The sequence below is a fragment of the Neopelma chrysocephalum genome, unplaced genomic scaffold (genome assembly GCF_003984885.1).
Source record: "Neopelma chrysocephalum unplaced genomic scaffold, ASM398488v2 Primary Assembly neopelma1_107, whole genome shotgun sequence".
Lineage (NCBI taxonomy): Eukaryota > Metazoa > Chordata > Aves > Passeriformes > Pipridae > Neopelma > Neopelma chrysocephalum.
In genome coordinates, this window is record NW_020897772.1 from 26873 (window position 1) to 41627 (window position 14755).

Here is a 14755-nt window from a genome sequence, read left to right on the forward strand (position 1 = left end):
GAGTGGTTTTCAGATTACTAGATGTCTTGGGTATTTAACCCCTGCTTAATCTGGTATCCACAAAGCAATGTTACATTCTGCTGATATGTTAATACTGGGTTTCTACAGGATGGAGAATATCTGATGAAGCGTTCTGCTTCAAGAAAAGAATAATTTTTAAAACGAAAAGAAGGCTCCTTTTTCTTTTCTTTTTTTTTTTTAAGTCTTGGTTTTGATGAAGGAAAATTTCAGAATCCCAGCTTGTTTCAGGAACAAGAACAGCAGCATCAGCTGGCTGCAGAACCTGTGTACTTCTGCTAAGCAAAACAGAAGTTTCACTTTGGGAGAACTGGTTGTTCAGCATAAGGTAACTGGGCAAATCAGGAAGGCAGATGCCTGAGGGGCTTGAAGATTCTCTCCCCTTTTAAAAATATTCCTACATTTCCAGCAGTCAACTTCAGTAATATTCTGCTTTACTGTATTACTTAAAGGTATTATTACCTTTGAAGTGAGGCCAGAAACAAAGCCTGTATTTTTAGATGTGCTATCTCAGCATTCTGCTTTCAGCAACAATAGTCACCCTCTTTGGTCATTTCCATTTCTGCCTTTAGAAAACAGTCAACATAACCACGGTTTTTCAATAAGAACATGAAGTTACAGGAAGGAAGAACAATAAGGTGTGCGTTATAGAGACAGGTTTTCAAGTGCCAGGTGCTGGGTTCTGATCTTTCTTTCACCAGGGAAGGTCCTTCACTTTTTCACTTCCATTTGTGTATTTCAGTTGGGATTTAAATATTAAATGTTATAAAAAGCACAACAAAAATAATGCAACAGTAAGAAAGCCATTTGTAGAAGTCGTATTGAATGGAGCTTAAGCATCACTAGAGGGCAACAAAACATCACAGACGTTTGCGGTGTTAAAGCCCGAGCAATGTCACACTCTCACCGAGAGAGTGGCCTTAGTGAAGAAAAGCCTATGTAAGCTTTTGTGTTTTTTCAACTATGTGACATAGTAAATCTTGCTTCAAGAATGACAGAGCTTAAAAAATAATTGTATTATATATATATGTACGCATAAAACTTAACATATAATTTTGTTTTGCCTTATCTGTTCTGGCACAGTAACAAGATTGGGTATTTGTGCGTTGTTTTAATTTCTGAACACCACGTATTTAGCACTATGGTGAAGTATAACATATTCTGCTAAACCCCATCCAAATAAAGGTGAACAGTATTGGAAAATTTGAATTTGAAGTTCGCTGCCTTTTCCTCTATCCCTCTCAGTCAACATGAGCACCAACCCAAAAGGCTGACAGACATTCCAGAAGACAGTGACTCTGCCCCAGACCTCTGAAGACATCAGGTTAGTTATCAGCTCTTATCTTCCATTTTCCTGATGTCTTGCTGGCACTAGCAGTGCTCCCAGTGTAAAACCAGTAACAGCTTGCCACACTGTGGTGGAAATGAAAGATGATGGAGAGAGGAGGGTGGAGTATCTGACCTGAAGTCACTGGTGTGACTCATGGAAGAGTCAGTTGTTTTTAACCTGTGGGTCGTAAGCATTCTTCAGACACTAAGACTTTTACTGTTGCTATCCTTGCCTACCTTCTGCAGGGCAGTAGTCAAGACAGAGCCTCAAGTGAGAGGCTTTTCTGGGATGGCACATTCTCTCCTGTTTTTGCTGTAGGGAAAAGTGGAGCTGCCACCAGAAGCAGATTCACAGTGAGAGCTGCCAGCTGACAACGTGGAGTAGAAGGATTTTTCCTGTGGTCAGATGGTAACTGGTGGTGTGCCTTTTCAGTCAGTGTCTGTTCGTTCATCAGGCTTTTAATCATGCTGACCTCTCACATAAAGCTTTCCCCTTTTTTTTTGTTTTTAATTCCCTGATCTCTCAGTTTGTGTGTAGGAATTCTACATATTGAAGGCTAAAATCTGATTGTCTTAGCTTTGAACTCTTCAGAGCCAAGTACTGAGTAGTGCAAGAATTGTACAAGTGATTTTTTTTCATGGCATCTCTGTTTTAGTTTACTTTATCCATACTTTTGCATGTATCTGCTTGTAGATACATAGTGAGGAATAGCAATCATGAAAAACGGAGCTGTGTACGTGCAAAAGTTCTTTATGGAAGTTCTCAGTGATAGGAATTATCTGGAATGTATTCAGTAGCTCTGGTCTTGTCTTCTGTCTTTCAGACCTTCCTAGTTGGCCTTTTCTGCCCCGCTGTCTGTCCCACTTTTCTGCCTTTTCTGTCTGTGATGTTCTGGGGCTGTAATCCCTGAGTAAAGCTATTCTGTCTGTAGAAGAAGAATAATTTAAATGCTCTCTGTGCTTTCCTTTGACTGTCAAATCTGAGTCACTTCAAAACAGGCCAGCAGAAAGCAGCTTGTAAAGGGAGCTGGAATATCAGGCTTGCACTGCTCCTGCTGCATGGCAGTGCAATCCATGAAAACCAAGGGGAATTTGGTAGCTGGCCTGCTGATCTCTGTGCTGTAAATGGTCCTTTCTCACACTCATTCAATAGTGTTGCAGTTCCTACTATATATATATATAACTGGCCAGAGCTTGGCTCTCTGGGTTGATCTCAGAATTCATGTGAAATCTTCAAGTTCTGAATTGTGATCTTTGTATGGGCAAGTGATTCCTGTAGTACAGGGAAAAAATAAACATAAAGAGAGAATGTAATGATAATGTCACATACTCAAAGGCTGGAAATCCCTGAAGTAAGGATTCTTGGGTTCTTCAGAAGGGGAACAAAGCTTGGTGAAAATAACGACAACTAGATGATCTCTTAAGGAAAAACCAGGCTGGTGAGTTTTGTGATTTGCAAGCTATACCTTTTGAGAGGGTTCTAGATTCCCACAGGACCTTAGAAAAGTGTTTCATTCTTTTACGTGTTCCCCGAAGTACTTTTCTGTAAATGTGATTCTCAACTTATTTGACCATAAGATAACAAAGATATTTTGAACTGTAGCATTTTCTTTTGTTTTTTGGGGTTTTTTTCATGTCTCTGTGGACTATTCCTTTCAGAACTACTTTATTATTTTGCACACCAAATCTGAGTGACTTGAGCAAGGTCTTGTGAGAAAAGATGGACTGATGTTAGCACGTTGTGACACAAACCATGAAAATTCTTTCTTGTCTATTCGTTAAAAAAAAAATATTTCTCATTGAAACCAAAAAATCTCCCTTCAGGTTATGACCAGGTCCAGTCCCTAGATTTGGAATATGTTTACATGGACTTGTAATTCAGACCATTCAGCATCCAGAAGGACTAAAAACAAGGCAGCTCATTTGTAAATGACTTGTAGAGTAGAGCAAGTTTGAAACTATCCACATGGATGCATGTTCATCCACACAGCTGGATTCCAAGAAAATCACAGTGAAGAAGTATGTAATTTTTTTGAAATCTGGTGGTCTTGGTGTCTATTGTAAGTGTACAGACTGAGCTCTCTTTAAACCATGGTGTAATTTTTATGTGTCTGTTTTGGATTGTCTGTCTTGTGACCCTTGGAGAGACACCAATTCTCAACATGTGGGCCCACAATATTTGTCAGAGTCTTGGTGTCACACAAATGACAGCCTGACCATTTCCATTTCCCTGACCTCCTGAGCTGGGTTGACTCTTGCTTTATCTGAGTTGCTAATTAGTAACTGTATAGCAGAACCCCACCCCCAGCATTTGAAATGCACCTTTTACTTTGTGAGTTCTTCTAGTCCATTTGAGGACAGTTAATCCATTTGATTATTGACCCAGTTAAGAGTCAGTAGACTCAGCTGACAACTGACTTTGCCCTGAAAAGTATTACAGACATTTTGACAGTCAGAACAAGACAGGAGATCTAAGGGGTTGCCAGGAGCACTTCTGTTTGTGTCAGAGGTGGTTATAACCCGTTAACTGAACATGAGAGACTTCCAGTCTGTTCCAGGATGGTGATGAACAGATAAATATAAATATTCAATGAAAGCAATTTAACTACCTGTTGGTCTTTGCCTAAAAAGTAATTGCAGTGAGTTATAGCTACTGACTGTGTAAGTTATTGTTCTTCAGCTGTTATTTCTGTCTCTGTTACTGTTTAATTCATTACCTTGGAAATTCGCACTAAGACTCTGGACATCTGCCTCTGCATCCACAAGTTATAAGGTCTCAGAGAGGGTGTCTACAGTCCCCATCCCTATCTTCAGTCACGGTACTCTTACTGACACTAAAGGTTAGTTTTAGCACACAGTAGAGTGATTTGTAAAGAGATGGTACGTTCTAGCTGGAGGCACAGCAGCTCCAAGCACTGTGATGGATGGACAGTAAATAGCAAGGCTTCGTTTAAAAATCAAACAGACAAAAAACAGCAGCGCATCACCCTGTATCTCTCTTAAGTAGACAGTGAATACACCATCCTCACGAGCCCTATCAGAGCCCGCAAGGCACAGATGCACAGATTAGCCTACACAACTCTCATTCTTTAAAGGTGCAGCCCGTTTTAGCTGGCGCTGTTTAGGACATAGTTGCTCTGAACCGCGGGCAGACGAGAAAACTTTTACACAGGAAGCGTTCCTGCCGCTGCAGCAGATCTCTCTGACTTTTACCCCGAGTGAGCCCATGAGCTCTGCAAAGAGCCAGTCCAGCCCCGAGCGGAGCGATCCCCGCTCGAAGAAGATCAGGTTGCAATCCTGCCTTTGTAGCTTTTACACCACACCCCTTTCAGAGTGAATTAGTAGGGGAGGATCATATTCAGCTCCGATTCAGGAATTCCTTCTTTCCTCAAGAACTGTTGCTAGGAGTTCGGTGAGTACTTTGTGAGAGACTTTCGGTTTTAAACGAGTTATCCTTTTCTTCTTTAGCTGGCAGAAAGCAGTATCTACCGGTGTGTTTTCTTTAGAATGTGGTAGATTCAGGAGTCAGATGTTTAGATTCAAAGTCCAGCAATGAGTGCTGCAAAAAGGGAGACTTTTTTTTCCCCCTCTGTAAATTTGAAACAGTAGGACAATGAATAACTTTTATGATTAATAATACAACTAGTATTAGGTTGCCAGAATCTCAGTCTACAGTGTTTTGAGCTCCAAGAGAGTTCTTTGAAAGGAAGTTCTTCTAAAGTTGAATAAGTTAATTCTGATCAATAGCTCGAGTTTGAAAAAAACTCTTGTTTTTTTAAAGCAATTTCTCCACTGCAGAAGCTCTAAGGGAGGCTTGATTCAGCAGAGTGGTCTGTGAGGTTGTTTCAAATCCTTGTAGAGCATGTAACATCTGAAGCAATTAATATTTTAGGAGAAGTACAAGAACATTTTAGGAGAATCAAATTAAGCTGATGACACATAAGCCAATTGCACTCACCATGTATATCGGAATTCTCAAGAAACTAAAAGCCCTTAAACAACGAGGGTAGTAAATGAGTCTTACAGTGGTGTCAGTGTAATAAACACACCACCCCCCACACCCCAAAAAACAGAATAACGTTGGTGACTTTTGTAATATTTTACTGGGCAGAAGTGACATAGACTTCATTTCTAGGAACTGTGTAAAGCAAAACAGTGATACTCACCTTTAAAAAAAATTGCTAAATTTTGCTGATATTTTAGAAGCTATAAATACAATTTAAATGAGGAAAAGGCCTGTGATAATGGGAAAAGTGGAGCAGGGAGAACAATAACAATTTGGAGGGGGGGAGTGTGGATGGGAACGGTCAGTGTGACTCAGTACTCGAGGCATTAGTCACCAAAGTCCTTTCATGGGAAACATGTGAAGATACAAACCTTCCTTCCTGAATGTCTTCTGGATAGAGGCAAAGGCAGGAAGTGCAGCTGTCAGGACAGATACGGGTAGCAAAGGCTGTGTCAGAGGAATTGCCAGGCACCTACTTGGGAAAAACTGTCAGCCTTTTCTCTTTGTAACCTTCTGCTCACCATTTAATTCTTCTAGGAGGGAGTTTATGACTGTCAGGGAAGGCAGCAAGTATCTATGTCCACAGTAAATTCCTCTGCATTATTCTTTAAGCTGAATTTGAGGGTTATAAGCAAGTTTAGTTTGTATGCAATGTACACAGAACCACGCTGAGGAGGTCAAGATGATTAAAACACATCCTGCTCTGGCCTTTTCTCCTGTCAAATAATGTCCCACGTGAAAGGGTTAATTAAAAAGCAGTCATGTGAACAACTGCTTGATAAATCCATTTATATGAAAACTTTGTGACTTTTATGCTGGAGAGTGTCCAAGTGTGTTTTAAATTGACTTTCAGTGTCCTTTATGTTCATCCTTACATTGTGGATTTCATAGTTTGTAATTTCTAGTTTTAATTCATTTGTCTGGTGCAGTTCCATGACCTTTAAAGTGCATTTAGCCTTTTAGTGCAGTGCCCACATTTACTAATATTGCTCATGAACACTCAATTGTTACTCACCTAGTTAATATTCTAAATGCAGGATGACTGTAAATCACAGTTTTATGTTCTTGACTCGGGACAGATAGAACAATTAATGCCATTGAGTTTATCCTTAATCTCACTGCAGAGTAATTTTGAAAGCTTAATGATAAAAACTCATAAATCTTTGGTATCTGTTTTTAGGGTTCGAGTGTCAGAGCTAAAGGGCAGTGAGAGACAGTGTAAAAAACAGGCAGATTTTCTGTCAAAGAGGAAATTTTAAGAGATTGGAGAAAAAGTAGTCTAGTAAAGCAAGCAAAGGTGTAAAAGAACAAGCTTCCTATCAGGCTTTCAGTGAGTCTTTGGTGAGTCTGAAATCCCATGTCCAGCTAGACCAGACCCCATTAGAGAAGGAGAATTCCTGGACTCCAGTTCTGGCTTCAAGGACTGTTTCTGTGTGTCTCAAATAACCCTTCCAAGTTGAGTGCATGAACAGGAGCAGACAGGAGCACCCAGGTGTTCTCCATTTCAGGAAAACTGATATCTTTTATGCTATTCTGATTCTGTGGGTCTTGGATTACTTTTAGGGCAGAAAACACAGATTGCTCTCACTGGTGTATCAGTGGGATTAGGATTGTTTCTGGAAACATGAATATTAAATCACCACTGGAAAAAAAAGATATTGACAACATCTCTCACGTTCTGGGAAGATGCTGTAACATCTAGATTTATTTTAAAAGGCTGATTCTGGCAATGATTTTCTTTTGCGTTTTAAAATAAAGTGGTAACTACTGGAAGTGCTTTGTGACTGCCATGATTTTTGTTGGTGGGCATTCAGTACTTTCTGAGAACATCTGCCAGAGGGACTGAGAGCATATGCATAGGAAGAACAAAAAAAAATTAAATTAAAAAAAAATAAATCAGTAGAACTAGAGAATTACATGACTCTCATATCTCACAGTTTTGGAGCAAAAGGTTTAAAATCTGTCAAATTCTAGTACTTACTACTGTCCTTTGTTTGGGCTACATTGTGAACAATCCTATTTTCTCTCTAAGAACTAGGAGGGACTGATGGCATCTTCATATCTAAAGATTTTCTTTACATTGAAACTAGGGAGAACTGACTTAAAAACAGGGACAAAATACCTTCTTCTGTATGTTTCTCTTATGAAACTGGCTTAGCTTTACAATAGGGACAGAGTTCCCCTGGGGACAGAATAAAGCAAAACCATATGGGGAATTGTATAATTCCTTTCCTCTCATAGTTGTTTAACAGCAAAATAGGCTTGGTTTCAGTCCTTTAAATTTTCTCTCACAACTCCTTTGTTCGATTTCTTAATTATTTCCTGTTGCTGTTAATACAGCTGTTCACTGCCCTTCTTTAGTACTGTTGCCCTCCTTGCTGATGTGTGCTTTTCCTACCTGAGTATACCTCTGAAATTAACTGGGTAATTCGATTTACTGTTTAGTGAAAAATTAGAACTGGGCATTCAGGTGCGTTGCCCCGGGCTATGAATCGAACACAAGAAAGTAAAACCCTCCTTCAGAAAATAGAACATTCCAAAAGAACCAGGTTTAAAATAACTATATCGAAAAGACCAATTGCAGCAAGCCAGTTAGAAATACAAATATTACATAAAGGAAATACTTAGTTGGTACTGGTTTTATGAACTCCAAGAAAAGTCTGTTGAAGCGTCCTGGCATATTCCGTAAACATTTTCTACTCTGAGAAGCAATCTTTTTCCTTTGTATTTGTAGAGTCTCCAACATAATGAAGTGTTGGACAATGATTTCTGCTTTCATCAGTCAGAGAAAAGTTAGTGTGGAAAGGTGAGGCTGATATTTTCTGTGCTGTGAGTCACTGGATGAACGCTCTAAGTCCACAGAAGCTGGCACTGCCACCAAAATAAACCACCTGATCTGTACTATGGTGGGAGAGGAAGGGAATATGACCCTTCTTTTCTATGGCAGTGTTATTTTATGTTGGTTTTAAGTAACTGTAGGGTGACATCTAGGGCACTCTGAATCCAGGGATGTTACCATAGAAGGCATTTTGAGCATTTCTAACCTGTGGGATGATCCAAAGCTCATCCATGGGAGTAAAAGTGTCTGCGGTGTCTCCAGCTGGAAAGAGAGACAAAATGAGCTCAGCTTGCTTGACAGAACAAGGAAACTTGTAGTTTGGACTTTGGTATGTGTGCAAAATGTGATCTCTGTGATGATGAGGTTACAAAAGGTCAATGGGTATGGCCAAAATCAGTCACAGGATGTGGCTGGTGGCTTCTTCCTGTGCCTGCCTGTTATATCTTCAATATCTGACAGCTTCACTTCAGTGAAAGGGAATAGTATTTCTGTTGTGTGAACAATGGGAAATTACACTCAGCTGGGTTAACAAATATACAACACTGAAATTACTCTCTCCATTAGAAAAGCAGGTCGTGGTAAGCTAATTGACCTCTAAAAACATGTCTATTTATCAATAAACACAGCTGAGATTTGAACATATACAGTAGTCTTCCAGTCCAAACTGCTAGAAAAAAAAGACCAAACAAACAGGCTAGAGAATTCATAAAGCTAATATGTAACTAATATTGCTGCTTGTTTGTTTTGTTTGTGGATTTTATGCTCTGGGAGGGGCTATTAGGATGCTGAAGGCATTCCCTGTTTGAAAATAGGGCTATAGATGACCAGTATCTTTGCTACAAACAGGTACAGGTTTGAGTGTAATGGTTTTGTCATTTTGTTTTTCAAGATTTAGGAAATTGTGTAAACCAGTAATTTGCTTTCGTACACACGCAAAAATATTGTGGCAGGAGCAAAATACTTCTTTTCCCCGATGAAAATGGGCTAGTTATATGATTTGACTCGGACAAATCCAGTGTTCCTCTGAAAAGTGAAGTTATTTAATAGATCAGTCTTAATTTCAGGGTTTATAATTCACTGGGACTGTTGCATCATGATCAGGGAGTCAGGAAAATTGCTCTCAGGCTTCTGTTGCCAAGGTATAATCTCGCTATAGCTCTGCCTCCCAGAATATATCCACTTCCCAGGGCTTGGGGGATGGATATCATGGATGGGAGGCCTGGGTGAGCCAGGTGAGTAAAGGAGAACTCAATGGAGGAAGAAGTTAAGGCCTGGATCTGTGTCACAAGAGAAATGGAGTAGAGACAGGATGGCAAAAGTACCCGGTGCCAGGTGTGAGCTGACGAGGAGAAGGGATTAAATAGGTTTTGGAGCTAAGCTGGGAAAATGGAAAACACTTTAAAAACATGAGTGAAAGGAGTTGACAAAGGAGATTGAAAAGGCAAGAGAGGTCTACAGGCATGTGAAAAAAAGAAGGAAACTCTTGTGGTAGGCTTATTAATTTATTTATTTTCATTTCAAAACATAACAAGGTTTCCTTTTCAATTCATTTATCAGGTGTGGTTGAAAAAGCAGCATTTTCAACTTTAATAAAAGCGGGACCAAAGTGGGAGTTTAAATCTGAAACAGTGACACCAGGTCATGCAACTTTTCGGCATAAAATCCAATGAAGAAATCTGGTTTTCTAAATTTTCCCTTTACTTCCTGGTTTTCACTCGGGAATTTAAGAGGCTGGAATAGTGCAGCAGCAGCAAAGCATTTATGTTACTTGATGAAAGCATTTATGCTTCCTTGATGAAAGGTAGGTAACCAACCAACATTGTCTTCCATAACAAGAAGCAAATTTGAAGTTCTTGGATGAATGTAGGTCTAATTAAATCTGTCACACAAGTCCTAGTAGACAGCACAAGATATCATAGGGCAAATATAATGCCTCTGAAGCATAGTGGACTTAAAAAAAGTCTGTTTTTATATCAGAGGTGTTATAATCCTGTCTAATTAGACCTTTTAATCCTTAGTTTTAGGCTGTGCTAAATTTGACCTCTCACTATGCACATCCTATCTCCTGCTATTAATTCCTTTATTCAATGATAATTTTTTTTTTTATTTCTTTTCCTTTTTTTAAAAAGTTTTTTTGTGTGTCCGTGTTTCCACTTCCTGGACTGTCAGTGTGAATGAGTCACTTTTACAGACATTACAATGTCACTTTATGCCATTTTCTAAGAATGTCTTTTTTTGGCCACTGCGGGAAATGCTGGCTTTTGTTTTGCTTTTTCCAGTTAGCCAGTTAGAGATAAATGACACTGAAAAAAATTGTTTGCATCTAAACAGTCAGGTAACTATAGAAGTTGGTATTGAAGAGACTACTAGGTAAGAAAAATAATATGTATATATATATATATACATATATACACACATAAAAGGTCTGTCTCCAAATTGCATGGAGAAGACACCAAGTTTTGTACTTTTCTGCTTTTAGCAAAAAAACTACTTGAGAGCTTCCTTTTATTTCCATGTTTAGGTGTCAGGATAAAAAAGGTCTAGTTATAAAACCAGGTAATAAGGATCTGGTTTTGGGACCTTCCTTGATTGCTCGTGGTCTGCCTGGTCTACCTGTATTTCAGCCTGAGGGAAGCCAATGGTATGATTTAGAAATAACTGTATTTAATTAAATCAGGAAACAAATTTGAGGCCAATTATTACCTTTGACCTCCTCTGTCAAGTAACCTTGTTATCTGTTACAGGTATAAAAATGCCTCATTAAAAGGGAGGTGCTTTGGGAGCAGTGGAGTGCCAGTTCTTCAGGAATTGTCTTCAGGAAATATTCATTAATGGCACTCTGGTGTAGAGAAAAGCCAGTGTTAATGCTGGACTGATTCCTGGCTGTCCTAAGCTAGAACCCTTCTGGAGGAAGGGGCTACTATTTACTCTCAGAATTTTCAGAATTTGGCTCAAATATTCATTTAACATTAATTATTTGAACTTGAAACGTTTCCCTTCACAGATGTGTGCTCCTGACATTTTACTCAGCCACATATCATAGATGAAGTATTTGAATTGTGCTTTCTGTATAAATACAATGAAAAAAACCAGGATGCATTAAAAAGGAAAGTTATATCAATATCATAAGAGATTTACAGCTTTAAAGTTCTGTTACTGGGCAGCTGAACATCCAGGCAGAAAACTCGGGTTTTTTTCTAGAGGATTTAGGTTTTTAATTGAAAAAGCAGTGCCAAATTCACTTTGATCTTGGATTTTAAATCTTCCTGTAGGAATTATAAGAAAGAATTAAACTCCAGAAGGATTTAAGCGTTTTATTACCAAAACCTTTACCCCTCTCATCCCAGCTCCCACCCCCACCTGACACAATGTCCTGGGAATGTTTGACCTTCTGGGAAGGTTAGAAAAAAGATAAAGGAGATGGTGTTTGGTCAGCAGAGTTTGCAGAGAGGCAGATATGCAGTTGTACAACCCACATTTTTCCTCTTGGGAACTTGCCCAAGCATCAGGATGCCCTTCTTTTGACAAGGAACTCTTTCTTTTTAGGGAAATGTGGGAGTTGAGTGGAAGAATAGAAACGCTGTACCCTTGGAATATTTTTGTTTTCTGTCCAAATGCAGTAATTTATCCTCATCATCACACGGTGACAATTATATATGGCAGCCCATGATATGCAAAATTCTGCTTTTAAATGAAAAAAATAGGAACTTACTGAGGATTTCCATTTCTGGCTGGTTGATTTTTTTTTTCTTCTACCCGGGAATCAGCTTTTGAGAATATGGGAAGACAGACTAAAAACTGATTGCTAAATTTTCCAATCTAAATCTACATTCTGGAGATTCCTGGAAGAAGGAACCAAAGCCTCAATTTGAGTGATAAAAAAACCAAATTCAAATAGAATTTTGCTGAAATAGTGAGAGTTTTGATGCCATGTTTGGAAAAACTCAAATATAGAAACTGAGAGCCCGGGGACAAATTTGGAATTAATCTGTGGGCAGTTGAGGTTGTGGATAATTTACAAGTTTCTTTATGAAATGCCACAATTGTGCCAATTATTACATCTAAGGAATACAATATGCTAGAAAATTACCCTTTCCCTTGTAATTTCAAAAACTAAAACTCAAAGTGTATTTGATAATTTTTTATTCCAGTGAACTCACAGGAACCACACAAAGTTTGGAAGTTATTACTATATATCTAAGCATCAAACCTGAGAATTTGATGATATTTCTGCTTTCTTTAAGCATAGATGATGTCAAACTATCACCACCTTTATTTACATTGTAATTCTAAGTACTTGTGCAGTTGTTAGAAATTTTTTACAACGTATTTCTCCCCGTAACATTTTTCTTAGTTGTGGAATTATTTTTATTTTAATTTCAGTTGATGTCAAACTAACTTCACAACTCAGAAATCTCTCAAATCATAAAGACAGTCTCAGATAACTTCAGGTTACCTTGTACAGTTACTTTCTTTTTAAAGTATGACTGGACTTTTTATCGGCAGTGAATAAAAAGATTTGCTGGAAGATTTTCTCTAACCCTTGGATATAAATGGGAAATTCTTCCAAGGTCATGTACCACAAAGCTTTGTATGTAAAGGAACTTAGAACTGAATTTCTGGTTAGAATCATGAATAAAGATGTTACCTCTATTTATTTGATTAATAGCTAAAAATGAGTAATCGTGGCACTTGCACATATTCTCTGTTTACGTAATATTTCAGAAACTGTATGTGGGTAAAGCATTTTATTTGTTCATGTAGAAATTAAGCTTAATAATTGAGCTTAGAAGGAATGAAAGACATACATTCTTTCATTGATTTTGACAGGAAAAGATTATGATGAAGTTAACACTCGTATTTTCTGGCTAAAACAGAAATTCCTTTGATCCCAAAATTCTGTTCCTTTACAAAAAGGAAAAAAAATAATAAAAAAAGAATGCAGACCTCTCTCAATGTTTTTCACCACATGATGTACTGAAGCCTTCTGAAGGGAAGTGTCAATTTAAAAAATTGTCCAAATAATTAGTGCCACTCATGGTCTGGTCTGTAATTTCACCAGGAGTTATTTTTAAGAATGCATTTCTTTTCTCCTACAAGTTGGGAAGCCATTAGGTATCCAAGAGGGAAAAACGGGTAAGTTTCCTAGAGACAAATAAAAATTCATGCTTTCATTGGTGAAGATTTGCTGTCTTCACAGATGTGTAAACTTAAACACTGAACAGTGTCTGAAGGTTAGGAGCTTCCCATTTCTTAGATCTTTAGTTTTAACTGACTTAATATTAATTAACTTATCAAAAAAACTTAGTATTGTACTTTAAGAGAAGAGGATATCTACAGGGAATCCATCTGTTGGGAGCAAAGAAGGTATTTAGCTTATCCTCTAATTAGGATTCTGAGATCCTTAAGGAGCTACTTTCAGTTAGTGGTAAAATCTGTATTTCTAAAAAAGTCAAAGCCCAAGTTTTCTAGAGATAATTTCATAAGTACATGCATCACCTCATCTTTGGCAACCTGAACGTGCCAGCTGCCATGGGATCAAAGTGTTCTCTTTGTGGGGATAGTTGAACTGATAAAGATGTGAAAAATAACAGCTCTGCACTTAAGTGAGGTACCCAATTTTAAAGGGATCCACAAGGGGCAAAATACTTGCAAAAAGTTCACTGACTCCTGTGAAATGCGACGTGTGTGATTATAAATCAATTAAATGTTTGTTAAAAACAGAATCCTGTGTTTGTGGCAGCGGCTCTGAGTTCTGCAGGCTGAGGAAAACTTGTCTGGAAGGATTTGACTTGGCAATCAACCATACATTGTGTAAAACTGATCAGGACAATAAAAGTGCCAAGTGTTACGTTTTATATCATTATATATTCTGGGAGGTGATTTATAATCTTGCCTGCAGGAACTGAGGAAAAAAAAACTCCAGAGCAGTTTAATTGAGGATGAGATAAGAAAAAGGTTTAATTTGGTTACAAGATGCGCTCCCCGGCCGTGTACAGGTGTTAAAATTTATAATATTGTCTGTCCAATCCCAGATGTTTCCACCCCGGAGCTTTTGCCCTGGTCCACCCCCAGCCTTCTCATGGGGAATTGAGGCTGGGGGCTTTTCTTCATCTTCTTCAGAGCACAAAGGGTACACGGTCACCCAGTTTCTGACTGTGCTCTGCGGTTTAGGCCAAGGTACAAGTGTTCTCTCAGCAAAATGGGCCTACTCTTAAAGAGAGACTAAACACTGTCTGCTGGAATTCAGGAGATATTGATATGGGGGCATGGAATGGGGTGATGGGGTAGGGGAATGTGTAAACGACTGTGCTAAAGGGTGAGTGAATAAAGGTTGATGCTTCTAAAATCTACTTCTACCATATAACTACTTATAAAGCTTATAAAAATTAGGAAAATAAGAAAAAACCGGATGGACCTAAAGGCATCAATAAAAGTAATAGCAATGCCTCTAATCCGTGCTGGAGATGGGATAGGAGACCTGCAATCTGCTGAGCACAACCATGAACCTTGTCTTGTTTTTCACTCTGTCTACAATATGATTATACTGATATAGCTCCCAT

General features: G+C 38.5%; 1 protein-coding gene across 1 annotated transcript in view; it reads left to right on the forward strand.

The window, feature by feature from the left end:
• Positions 1-4553: 4553 nt before the first annotated feature.
• TFPI (tissue factor pathway inhibitor) overlaps positions 4554-14755 on the forward strand; it is a 34278-nt gene continuing 24076 nt past the window's right edge. The window contains 1 exon segment of the mRNA XM_027696482.1: positions 4554-4759. The gene's annotated coding sequence lies outside the window, so the exon portion shown is untranslated.